Consider the following 14195-nt stretch of genomic DNA (forward strand, 5'->3'; position numbering starts at 1 on the left):
GAAACCATTGTAATTCCTACACCATTCACCTGATTTGGATGTAAATACCCTCAAATTAAAGCGGAAAGTCTACAGTTAAAGCACATCTTGTTTGTTTCATTTCAAATCCATTCTGGTGGTGTATAGAGCCCAAATTATGAGAATTGTGTCAATGTCCCAATATTTATGGGCCTGACTGTGTGTATGTATATATATATATATATATATATATATATACACTGCTCAAAAAAATAAAGGGAACACTTAAACAACACAATGTAACTCCAAGTCAATCACACTTCTGAGAAATCAAACTGTCCACTTAGGAAGCAACACTGATTGACAATCAATTTCACATGCTGTTGTGCAAATGGAATAGACAACAGGTGGACATTATAGGCAATTAGCAAGACACCCCCAATAAAAGAGTTTTTCTGCAGGTGGTGACCACAGACCACTTCTCAGCTCCTATGCTTTCTGGCTGATGTTTTGGTCACTTTTGAAAGCTGGTGGTGCTTTCACTCTAGTAGTAGCATGAGACGGAGTCTACAACCCACACAAGTGGCTCAGCTAGTGCAGCTCATCCAGGATGGCACATCAATGCGAGCTGTGGCAAGAAGGTTTGCTGTGTCTGTCAGCGTAGTGTCCAGAGCATGGAGGCGCTACCAGGAGACAGGCCAGTACATCAGGAGACGTGGAGGAGGCCGTAGGAGGGCACCAACCCAGCAGCAGGACCGCTACCTCCGCCTTTGTGCAAGGAGGAACAGGAGGAGCACTGCCAGAGCCCTGCAAAATGACATCCAGCAAGCCACAAATGTGCATGTGTCTACTCAAACGATCAGAAACAGACTCCATGAGGGTGGTATGAGGGCCCGATGTCCACAGGTGGGGGTTGTGCTTACAGCCCAACACCGTGCAGGACGTTTGGCATTTGCCAGAGAACACCCAAGACTGGCAAATTCGCCACTGGTGCCCTGTGCTCTTCACAGATGAAAGCAGGTTCTCACTGAGCACATGTGACAGACATGACAGAGTCTGGAGATGCCAAGGAAAACGTTCTGCTGCCTGCAACATCCTCCAGCATGACCGGTTTGGCAGTGGGTCAGTAATGGTGTGGGGTGGCATTTCTTTGGGGGGGCCGCACAGCCCTCCATGTGCTCGCCAGAGGTAGCCTGACTGCCATTAGGTACCGAGATGAGATCCTCAGACCCCTTGTGAGACCATATGCTGGTGCGGTTGGCCCTGGGTTCCTCCTAATGCTAGACAATGCTAGACCTCATGTGGCTGGAGTGTGTCAGCAGTTCCTGCAAGACGAAGGCATTGATGCTATGGACTGGCGCGCCCGTTCCCCAGACCTGAATCCAATTGAGCACATCTGGGACATCATGTCTCGTTCCATCCACCAACTCCACGTTGCACCACAGACTGTCCAAGAGTTGGCGGATGCTTTAGTCCAGGTCTGGGAGGAGATCCCTCAGGAGACCATCCGCCACCTCATCAGGAGCATGCCCAGGCATTGTAGGGAGGTCATACAGGCACATGGAGGCCACACACACTACTGAGCCTCATTTTGACTTGTTTTAAGGACATTACATCAAAGTTGGATCAGCCTGTAGTGTGTTTTTCCACTTTAATTTTGAGTGCGACTCCAAATCCAGACCTCCATGGGTTAATACATTTGATTTCCATTGATAATTTTTGTGTGATTTTGTTGTCAGCACATTCAACTATGTAAAGAACAAAGTATTTAATAAGAATATTTCATTCATTCAGATCTAGGATGTGTTATTTTAGTGTTCCCTTTATTTTTTTGAGCAGTATATATATATATATATATATATATAGTTTGAAGAAATAACTGCGGCACTCAGGGTCTTGTGACTAAGCGAAGTGTATTATCGATTCACAGCATGGAACATCAAAGTTTCGGGGGTGTCTAGCCCCTTTGGCAAGATATATAATATGCTGTGTATATATATATATATATATATATATATACATACATACATACATACAGGTTGAGTATCCCATATCCAAATATTCCGAAATACGGAATATTCCAATATACGGACTTTTTTGAGTGAGAGTGAGATAGTGAAACCTTTGTTTTCTGATGGCTCCATTACACAAACTTTGTTTAATACACAAAGTTATTAAATAATATTGTATTAAATGACCTTCAGGCTGTGTGTATAAGGTGTATATGAAACATAAATGAATTGTGTGAATGTAGACACACTTTGTTTAATGCCAGAGTTATAAAAAATATTGTCTAAAATAACCTTCAGGCTGTGTGTATAAGGTGTATATGAAACATAAATGCATTCTGTGCTTAGATTTAGGTCCCATCACCTTGATATCTCATTATGGTATGCAATTATTCCAAAATACGGAAAAATCCCATATCCAAAATACCTCTGGTCCCAAGCATTTTGGATAAGGGATACTCAGCCTGTATATATATAATAAATGCCTTCCCACTATTTAGAGCGTTAAACTTCTTATTTGGGAAAACCTGAGTACACCCAGAGATATAATCCACAGCCCTAAAGAGTGCCTAAATTGTCAAAGTAGGTTGTGTTACCTGTCCCTGGTACAGCCTCCATAAAGTATTAGACTGATCGCAGATTGAGACTACTCTCTAATACTGTGCACTGCTACAGGTGTGGCTCAGAGACCCTCACTTGCGTAGATTTCTGGGGCTATAGTTATGTGGTCAGGCTCCTTACTTGATGATTTAGATTCTATGTATAGGAGTGACATTTGCTTGTTTCTATGTCACTTACAGGATTCTGCAGGCTTCACAGCTGGAGGCCATGAAGGAAATTGGCCTGCGTCATGCAGGGGCCACTACTCTGGCAGTTTAGACAAGCAGGGAACGGTGGCTACACCAATGGACTGCAGATACAGAATCCAAGAAAGGTATGGCGGCTCCGCCCTTCACAGGTGAGGCCCTGTTGGGACGCACTGGATACGTGAATGTCAATGCCAACTGCGGGTAAGTCGACATATCTTCCTTCCGCAGCTGCATAGACCAGGAAATTATATCCTACACCTACACTGCAATCCCTTCGAACCGCAAGGTTTAAACATGAGTCGAAGGGTTCCTCCACTTCCTTTAGAGGACGTTGGGGAAAATCCAGAAAACCTGCACTGCCAGGTTCCCTGGGACGGATTTCGGATTCTGTCTTCTCAAACCCTTCGGTTTGTCGTGGACCTCACTGCCTGGGGATCAGGCAGGTGGGAGCGAGACAACAGAGATTTCAGTTAAACATCTGGGCGATGTCATGCCTAGATCCCTGGAAACGGTTAGGTTGCCCAGGGGTGCAGACTGGAGTTTCTAGTACTCCCGCCTCACAGATTATTAACAACACAAGAGTTATTACTCAAACCTGTTTGTGGTACCGAAACCGGACAGTTTGGTAAGGCCAATATTAGACCTAAAAACAATGAACCCTACTTGAGGGAATTCAAATTCAAGATGGAGTCTCTGAGAGCGGTGATCTCAGGTCTGGTGGAGGGGGAATTCCTAGTATCCCTGGAAATCAAGGATGCGTACCTTCACATTCCAATCTGGCCGCCTCACCAGGCTTATCTAAGTTTTGAGCTGCTGGACTGTCACTATCAGTTCCAGGCACTGCCATTTGGCCTCTCCACAGCACCGAGGGTGTTCCCTTAGGTCAGTGATGGCTAACCTTGACACGTCAGCTGTTGTTGAACTACACATCCCAGCATGCCCTGCATAAGTTTTAGCATGGCCAAATAGCAAAACTGTAGCAGGGCATGCTGGGATGTGTAGTTCAACAACAGCTAGAGTGTCAAGGTTAGCCATCACTGCCCTAGGTCATGGCAGAGATAATGCTACTCCTCCGCAGACAGGGAGTGAACATAATTCCATATCTGGACGATCTGCTGCTAAAAGCATATTCCAGGGAGAGGCTGTTACAGAGTATTGCTCTCTCAACTCGCCTACTCCAGGATCTTGGGTGGATCCTGAACCTTCCAAAGTCACATTTGGAGCCGACAGAAAGCATCGATGATCCAATCAATGGTCCGGGATGTCATGAAGTCAGCACGGGTATCGGTTCGTCAGTGCATTCGCCTTCTGGGGAAGATGGTAGCCTCCTACGAGGCTTTACAGTGCGGAAGATTCCATGCACGGTTCTTCTAACTGGCTCTCCTGGACAAATGGTCGGGATCACATCTTCACATGCACCAGCGGATACGCCTGTCGCCAAAAGCCAGAAATTCACTAATCTGGTAGCTGTAAACTTCTCACCTACTCGAGGACCGCAGGTTCGGGATTCAGAATTGGATTCTTCTAACCACGGATGCAAGTCTCAGAGGTTGGGGAGCAGTCGTCCAAGGGGAGGACTTCCAAGTAAAAAGTGGTCAAGTCAGGAAGCTTTCCTTCCGGTAAACATTCTGGAACTAAGGGCCATATACAACTGCCTTCTACAAGTGGCACATGTTCTGAAAGATCATGCCATCGAAGTTCAGTCGGGCAACGTCAGGGCGGTGCCCTACATAAACAGGTAAGGCGGAATGAAGAGCAGAGCTGCAATGTCAGAGGTAACGAGAATCCTCCTCTGGGCAGAAAGACACGCGCTGGCAGCAATTTTCATTCCGGGAGTGGACAACTTGGAAGCGGACTTCCTCAGCAGACGCGATCTCCATCCAGAAGATTGGGGCCTCTATCCGGAGATATTCACAGAGGTAACAAGCCGATGGGGTGTACCTCAGATAGACATGATGGCCTCTTGCCTCAACAAGAAGCTTCAGAGGTACTGTTCCAGGTCAAGAGACCCACAGGCAGTGGCAGTGGACACCCTTGTAACTCCGTGGGTGTCCCAGTCAGTGTATGTGTTACCTCCACTTCCACTCATCCCAAGGATTCTCAAACTAATAAAGAGAACAAGAGTTCAGGCGATCCTCTTTGCTCCGGAATGGCCAAGAAGGGCTTGGTACGCGGATCTTCTGGGATTACTCTTGGAGGATCCGAGGCCTCTTACTCTTCGCAAGGACCTTCTTCAACAGGGGCCGTTCGCTTATCAAGACTTACCGCGGCTACATTTGACGGCATGGAGGTTAAACGCCAGATCTTAGCTCGGAAAGGCATTCCGAAAAAGATCATTCCTATAGGCTAGGAAGGGAGTAACGTCAAAACATTACCATCGGATTTGGTAAAAAGTGTGGGGTATATTTACTAAGGTCCCGATTTTGACCGAGATGCCGTTTTTTCTTCAAAGTGTCATCTCGGTAATTTACTAAGCAAAAATCACGGCAGTGATGAGGGCATTCATAATATTTTGGAAGTCCTTGGAAAAAATCACGAATCAATACACCATCGGTCAAATACGCCTGCAATTTGGTAGAAATCGGTAATTTACTAAAAAGTGCAAAACACAAACACTGCCGACAATAGCCAAACACACTGCCGTGCTAAAATACAAATCGTGAAAAAGTGCTAAAAAAAAACAGACCTGCTTTTTTATCCCGTGTTTGTATAGGCATGCACGGATCCATGAGATCCGTGCATGTTTATCAGTGGGAAGGGGTGGGAAATGTTATAATTAAAAAAAAAAAAATTGCGTGGGGTCCCCCCTCCTTAACCAAACCAGCCTCGGGCTCTTTGAGCCGGCCCTGGTTGCAAAAATATGGGAAAAAAATTGACAGGGGTTCCCCCATATTTAAGCAACCAGCACCGGGCTCTGCGCCTGGTCCTGGTTCCAAAAATACGGGGGGACAAAAAGCATAGGGGTCCCCCGTATTTTTGAAACCAGCACCGGGCTCCACTAGCTGGACAGATAATGCCACAGCCTGGGGTCACTTTTATACAGTGCCTTGCGGCCGTGGCATCAAATATCCAACTAGTCACCCCTGGCCGGGGTACCCTGGGGGAGTGGGGACCCCTTCAATCAAGGGGTCCCCCCCCAGCCACCCAAGGGCCAGGGGTGAAGCCCGAGGCTGTCCCCCCCATCCAATGGGCTGTGGATGGGGGGCTAATAGCCTTTGTTCAAAGTAATGAATATTGTTTTTAGTAGCAGTACTACAAGTCCCAGCAAGCCTCCCCCGCAAGCTGGTACTTGGAGAACCACAAGTACCAGCATGCGGCGGAAAACCAGGCCCGCTGGTACCTGTAGTACTACTACTAAAAAAATACCCCAATAAAGACAATACACACACACCTTGAAAGTATAACTTTAATACATACATACACACCACCATATACACATACTTACCTTATGTTCACACGAGGGTCGGTCCTCTTCTCCAGTAGAATCCATGGTGTACCTGTTGAAAAAATCCTACTCACCAAATCCAGTGTAGAGGGCTCCTCGGATAATCCATTTGTAATCCACGTACTTGTAAAAATAAAAAAACGGGACACCCGACCACGAACTGAAAGGGGACCCATGTTTTCACATGGGACCCCTTTCCCCGAATGCCAGAAACCCCCTCTGACTGATGTCTAAGTGGGTTTCTTCAGCCAATCAGGGAGCGCCACGTTGTGGCACCCTCCTGATCGGCTGTGTGCTCCTGTACTGTCTGACAGGCGGCACACGGCAGTGTTACAATGTAGCGCCTATGCGCTCCATTGTAACCAATGGTGGGAACTTTCAGGTCAGCGGTTGACCGAAAGTGACCTCACCGCTGACCTGAATTGGGGTATTTTTTTAGTAGTAGTACTACAGGTACCAGCGGGCCCATTTTTCCGCCGCATGCTGGTACTTGTGGTTCTCCAAGTACCAGCTTGCGGGGGAGGCTTGCTGGGCCTTGTAGTACTGCTACTAAAAACAATATCATTCACTTTGAACAAAGGCTATCAGCCCCCCATCCGCAGCCCATTGGATGGGGGGGACAGCCTCGGGCTTCACCCCTGGCCCTTGGGTGGCTGGGGGGGGACCCCTTGATTGAAGGGGTCCCCACTCCCCCAGGGTATCCCGGCCAGGGGTGACTAGTTGGATATTTGATGCCACGGCCGCAAGGCACTGTATAAAAGTGACCCCAGGCTGTGGCATTATCTGTCCAGCTAGTGGAGCCCGGTGCTGGTTTCAAAAATACGGGGGACCCCTACGCTTTTTGTCCCCCGTATTTTTGGAACCAGGACCAGGCGCAGAGCCCGATGCTGGTTGTTTAAATATGGGGGAACCCCTGTCCATTTTTCCCCCCATATTTCTGCAACCAGGATCGGCTCAAAGAGCCCGAGGCTGGTTTGCCTTAGGAGGGGGGATCCCACGCAATTTTTTTTGTACATTTAAACATTTTTTTATTTTTTTTACAAGGTGCACAATGAAGCCCAGCACGGATCTCTCAGATCCGGACGAGATTCATTGTATTAAAGTCGGCAGTGTTTTACAAGTCACTCACGTAAAACACTGCCAAAAAAAAACAAATGACATCGACATCGGAAAACCCGAAAATGCAGAATACGGCAGCTTAGTAAATTAGTCGTAATCAATTCAAAAAGTTGCATATTTACACTTTCGATGTCATTCGTGATTGAACTTTGACCTCAAACGGAAAAATACGAATCTTAGTAAATTTACCCCTATGTGTCTTGGTGTGAATCCAATAAGTTTCCTACGGTGGAGTTTCATCTAGGACGTTTTCTCCTCTTTCTGCAAGCAGGTGGGGATGTGGACCTACGCTTGGGCTCCATAAAAGTCCAGATTTCGGCCTTGTCCATTTTCTTCCAGAAACAATTGGCTGCCCTCCCTGAGGTTCAGACATTCTTGAAAGGAGTTCTGCACATCCAACCACCCTTTGTGCCTTCTACGGCACCTTGGGATCTTAATGTGGTGTTGCAGTCCCTGAAATCGGATTGGTTCGAACCTTTGCGGGAGGTGGACGTAAAGTTTCTTACTTGGAAGACTGTCACAGGGGGCATTGTCGCACAAGAGCCCTTACTTGATTTTCCATGAGGATAGAGCTGAGCTCAACGTATCAGCGATTTCTTCCAAGGGTTGTGTCGGCTTTTCATACCAACTCACCTATTGTGGTGCCAGTAGCTACTGACACCTCGATCACTCAAAGTCCTTCGATGTTGTAAGGGCTTTGAAAATATATGTGAAGAGAACTTCTCGTCACAGAAAGTCGGACGCTCTGTTTGTCCTTTATGATCCCAACAAGGTTGGGTGTCCTGCTTCTAAGCAGACAATTTCTCTCTGGATCAGGTTTTCTATCCAGCATGCTTATTTTATTGCAGGCTTGCCGTGTCCAAAATCTGTTAAGGCCCACTCTACTCGTAAAGTGGGTTCTTCCTTTACAGCTTGCCGAGCAGCTACTTGGTCAGGGTCGAATACGTTTACCAAGTTCTACAAGTTCGATACTTTGGCCTCTGAGGACCTAAAGTTTGCTCAATCTGTTCTGCAGGTGCCTCAGCACTCTCCCTCCCGTACTGGGAGCTTTGGTACATCCCCATTTTACTAAATGGAACCCCAGCATCTTCTAGGACGTAAGAGAAAATAGGATTTTAATTACCTACCGGTAAATCCTTTTCTTGTAGTCCGTAGAGGATGCTGGGCGCCCGCCCAGTGCTTCATTTTCCTGCATTGTTGCTTGGCTAAGTATTGGTTCAGCTGTTGCTGTTCCTATTTCATGCTGGTTAGCAGGGTTTCTTCTAGTTGCTGCTGGTTAGTTGCATGCTGGTTTCTTCATGTTTCATGCTGGTTAACATGGTTTCTTCATGTTGCATGCTTGTTGGCATGGTTTCTTCATGTTTCATGCGGGTTAGCATGATTTCTGCATGTTGCATGCTGGTTGGCATGGTTTTTCAATTCTGTGTATTTCCTTCTTTTGAAGTATGTCCGTCTCCTCGGGCACAGTTTCTAGACTGAGTCTGGTAGGAGGGGCATAGAGGGAGGATCCAGCCCACACTATTAAACGCGTAAAGTGCCCATGGCTCCCAAGGGACCCGTCTATACCCCATGGTACTAAATGGAACCCCAGCATCCTCTACGGACTACGAGAAAAGGTAATTAAAATCCTATTTTTTAAAGATCTATCGCTCATATCGTCCAGTGTGTGTACCTGAATGATGAACAATGCGCACACCCTTGGGTCATTGACGTTCATCTATGGTCTATCGAACATGCAGCTCAATTTTGACTATATCATTGAGATGCATGTTCGGTAATGCGGAGGATGACGTCACTGAACAATATCATTCATTGGTATCGTTCAGTGTGTTAGCGCCATACCGCTGAATTACTTTAAGACGAAAATAGAAATCACAAGGACATAGGCTGGGACTAATGTCTCGTACACACTGGGCGATGACACTGGACGATATGCACTATAATGATCTTTTTTGAAAGATCTATTGTTCATATCGTCCAGTTTGTATTAGAGATAAGCGGGTTCGGTTCGTTGAGATCCGAACCCCCCCGAACTTCACCTATTTTACACGGGTCCGAGGCAGCCTCGGATCTTCCCTCATTTCTCGGTTAAGCCGAGAACATCATCCCACTGTCGGATTCTCGTGAGATTTGTATTCTATATAAAGAGCCGCACGTCGCCGCCATTTTCACTCGTGCATTGGAGATTGAACGGAGAGGACGTGGCTACGTTCTCTGCCTGAAAAGCTCCGTATCTGTGCTCAGTGTGCTGCAAATATCTGTGCTCAGTGTGCTGCAAATATCTGTGCTCAGTGTGCTGCAAATATCTACGTTCTCTGCCTGAAAAGCTCCATATCTGTGCTCAGTGTGCTGCAAATATCTGTGCTCAGTGTGCTGCATTTTGGTGACCAACAGTATATAGTTGTACAGTACAGTAGGCCATTGCTGTATCTTGCAGCTCTGTGTCACTGCAAGTATCCATTCCATATCTGTGCTGCATTTTTGTGAGCAGTATATATAGTAGTACAGTGCAGCATTTTGGTGACCAACAGTATATAGTTGTACAGTACAGTAGGCCATTGCTGTATCTTGCAGCTCCGTGTCACTACAAGTATCCATTCCATATCTGTGCTGCATTTTTGTGAGCAGTATATATAGTAGTACAGTGCAGCATTTTGGTGACCAACAGTATATAGTTGTACAGTACAGTAGGCCATTGCTGTATCTTGCAGCTCCGTGTCACTGCAAGTATCCATTCCATATCTGTGCTGCATTTTTGTGAGCCTTATATATAGTAGTACAGTGCAGCATTTTGGTGACCAACAGTATATAGTTGTAGTTTACAGTACAGTAGGCCATTGCTGTATCTTGCAGCTCTGTGTCACTGCAAGTATCCATTCCATATCTGTGCTGCATTTTTGTGAGCAGTATATATAGTAGTACAGTGCAGCATTTTGGTGACCAACAGTATATAGTTGTACAGTACAGTAGGCCATTGCTGTATCTTGCAGCTCTGTGTCACTGCAAGTATCCATTCCATATCTGTGCTGCATTTTTGTGAGCAGTATATATAGTAGTACAGTGCAGCATTTTGGTGACCAACAGTATATAGTTGTACAGTACAGTAGGCCATTGCTATTGATATAATAATATTACTGGCATATAATTCCACATATTAAAAAATGGAGAACAAAAATGTGGAGGGTGAAATAGGGTAAGATCAAGATCCACTTCCACCTAGTGCTGAAGCTGCTGCCACTAGTCATGGCAGAGACGATTCAATGCCATCAACGTCGTCTGCCAAGGCCGATGCCCAATGTCATAGTAGAGAGCATGTAAAATCCCAAAAAACTAAAGTTCAGTAAAATGACCCAAAAATCTAAATTAAAAGCATCTGAGGAGATGCGTAAACTTGCCAATATGCCATTTACGACACGGAGTGGCAAGGAATGGCTGAGGCCCTGGCCTATGTTCATGGCTAGTGGTTCAGCTTCACATGAGGATGGAAGCACTCATCCTCCCGCTAGAAAACTGAAAAGAGTTAAGATGGCAAAAGCACAGCAAAGAACTGTGCGTTCTTATAAATCACAAATCCCCAAGGACAGTTTAATTGTGTCGGCGGTTGCGATGCCTGACCTTCCCAACACTGGACGGGAAGAGGTGGCTCCTTCCACCATTTGCACGCCCCCTGCAAATGCTGGAAGGAGCACCCACAGTCCAGTTCCTGATAGTCAAATTGAAGATGTCCCTGTTGAAGTACACCAGGATGAGGATATGGGTGTTGCTGGCGCTGAGGAGGAAATTGACAAGGAGGATTCTGATGGTGAGGTGGTTTGTTTAAGTCAGGCACCCGGGGAGACACTTGTTGTCCATGGGATCAATATGGCCATTGACATGCCTGGTCAAATTACAAAAAAAATCACCTTTTCAGTGTGGAATTACTTTAACAGAAATGCGGACAACAGGTGTCAAGCCGTGTGTTGCCTTTGTCAAGCTGTAATAAGTAGGGGTAAGGACGTTAACCACCTAGGAACATCCTCCCTTATACGTCACCTGGAGCGCATTCATCAGAAGTCATTGACAAGTTCAAAAACTTTGGGTGACAGCGGAAGCAGTCCACTGACAACTAAATCCCTTCCTCTTGTACACAAGCTCCTGCAAACCACACCACCAACTCTCTCAGTGTCAATTTCCTCCTTAGACAGGAAAGCCAATAGTCCTGCAGGCCATGTCACTGGCAAGTCTGACGAGTCCTCTCCTGACTGGGATTCCTCCGATGGATCCTTGAGTGTAACGTCTACTGCTGCTGGCGCTGCTATTGTTGCTGCTGGGAGTCGATCATCATCCCAGAGGGGAAGTCGGAAGACCACTTGTACTACTTCCAGTAAGCAATTGACTGTCCAACAGTCCTTTGCGAGGAAGATGAAATATCACAGCAGTCATCCTGTTGCAAAGCGGATAACTCAGGCTTGGGCAGCTGTGTTGGTGTTAGATGTGCATCCGGTATCCGGCGTTAGTTCACAGGGACTTAGAGAATTTCTTGAGGTAGTGTGTCCCCGGTACCAAATACCATCTAGGTTCCACTTCTCTAGTCAGGTGATACCGAGAATGTGCACAGACGTCAGAAAAAGACTCACCAGTGTCCTAAAAAATGCAGTTGTACCCAATGTCCACTTAACCACGGACATGTGGACAAGTGGAGCAGGGCAGACTCAGGACTATATGACTGTGACAGCCCACTGGGTAGATGTATTGCCTCCCGCAGCAAGAACAGCAGCGGCAGCACCAGTAGCAGCATCTCGCAAACGCCAACTCGTTCCTAGGCAGGCTACGCTTTGTATCACCGCTTTCCATAAGAGGCACACAGCTGACAACCTCTTACGGAAACTGAGGAACATCATCGCAGATTGGCTTACCCCAATTGGACTCTCCTGGAGATTTGTGACATCGGACAACGCCACCAATATTGTGCGTGCATTACATGTGGGCAAATTCCAGCACGTCCCATGTTTTGCACATACATTGAATTTGGTGGTGCAGATTTTTTTTAAAAACGACAGGGGTATGCAAGAGATGCTGTCGGTGGCCTGAAGAATTGCGGGCCACTTTCGGCATTCAGCCACCGCGTGCCAAAGACTGGAGCACCAGCAAACACTCCTGAACTTGCCCCGCCATCATCTGAAGCAAGAGGTGGTAACGAGGTGGAATTCAACCCTCTATATGCTTCAGAGGATGGAGGAGCAACAAAAGGCCATTCAAGCCTATACATCTGCCTATGATATAGGCAAAGGAGGGGGAATGCACCTGACTCAAGCGCAGTGGAGAAGGAGAACAGAATGACAGGCATGGGAATGGAGAGAGTTAAACCTCCTGTGATAGGTGTGGACCAGAATGGCATGACAGGTTACAGCCAATTATAGTTAGGGGAGGGATCAGTATATATAGGAGATGCATAGGGCATTAGGGGTCTCTTTTAGTTTGCCTTGCGATGAGTGTGTGCTGTCCTGAATAGGACAGTTTTATTTCTCTTGCTTGGTGCTTTTGGTTTAGATTAGTTTAGAGGTTTAATCCCCACTAAGGTATGCACTTATATTTGTTTAAAATAATAACTTAGTTTAGCTTTTGGGGGATTTATTGCTGATCACTTCCCCCTCCTTGTCCCTTTTCTGTCATGGCTGCAGCAGCCCGGCCCCTGCGTACCCCCCGGGCCCCTGCTCGCTACCGCTCAGAAGGGGGTGGAGAGGGGGCCATTGTGGGGCTTTGGGTCTCGCCCGCCCGTTCGGTCTCCTCGCCTGCCGGCGCGCGGGCGCGCATGGCGGCGTTGGGTCAGGATCTGTCTCCCCTGCCGCAATTGGCAGTGCCATTGTTGCGGTCCAGTCGCGTGCAGCAGGGGGGGCGCCAGTCTGAGGTGAGCGAGGGAGTTGTGGCCGGGGCTCTGCCTGCGGCTCCCTCCGTCGCTGGCCTATTTTTGCACCGGGGAGGGACTACGCGCCTTAGTTAGTGGCTGTCGTGCCACCTCCGCCGCCCATACTTGGCCGCGGTTGTCTGCCGGCCGTGGGCGGCGGGGTGGGCGGCGGGCAGCAGAGACGCAAGGAGAGGCTGTAGCCGGATCTCGGCCGGCGGCTCTCTCCCCTGCAGGCCTGGATTCTACTTGGCGCAGGAGGGACCGCGCGTGGCAAGGGTTGCGCGCTTCCGTCCCTGCTGCGGCTGGCCCCGCTCACGCACGTGTGCGCGCAGCGGCGGCATTTGCTGATCACTTTCCCCTGCTGCCTCCCTCAGTGCCAGAGTCCGGCCGGGGACGGCGGAGGGGGCGGGCACAGCTAGCAATATTACTTATGCAAATAGGCAGGCTCTTGCTGATGGTTTCTTGGCTGAGGGGGCAGCCTTCCCTGTAGCTCAGGGGAGCTCCAGGCTTCGGGAACCTGGGGCCTCCCGGCTGGGGACAGGGCAGGGCTGGCAGCGGTGGCCGGGCATTGGAGAACAGGAGGAGTGAGGGGGGTTGGGTGCAGAGGACAGGAGAAGCGATCAGAGGGGGGACCAACAGGTCTGCCAGAGTCTCGCCTGGCAGGGGCCAGGAGAATAGGGTCGAACAGGAGGCCTCTGGGGACCTGGCATCTGCGCTGTCATCAGTGTCGTCGGCTTTGGCCCCATTGGTGGCAGCTGCCTCCCCGGGTTTGGTAAGTCGTGCGGGCACGCGGGGTGGCAGGGGGGCTTCTTCCGCGCCGTCAGCATCGGCGGTGCGGCGGATAGCACGCGCTTGCCAGGATTTGGAAGAGGCCGCTGCGCAGTTGGGCAACACGCCAACGGGGGTGAGGCGCTCGCGTATTCAGCAGGCGGGAGTGTCTCGGATCGGGCTGCCGGTCCCGGGAGGGGTTC

The sequence above is a fragment of the Pseudophryne corroboree genome, chromosome 7 (genome assembly GCF_028390025.1).
Source record: "Pseudophryne corroboree isolate aPseCor3 chromosome 7, aPseCor3.hap2, whole genome shotgun sequence".
NCBI lineage: Eukaryota > Metazoa > Chordata > Amphibia > Anura > Myobatrachidae > Pseudophryne > Pseudophryne corroboree.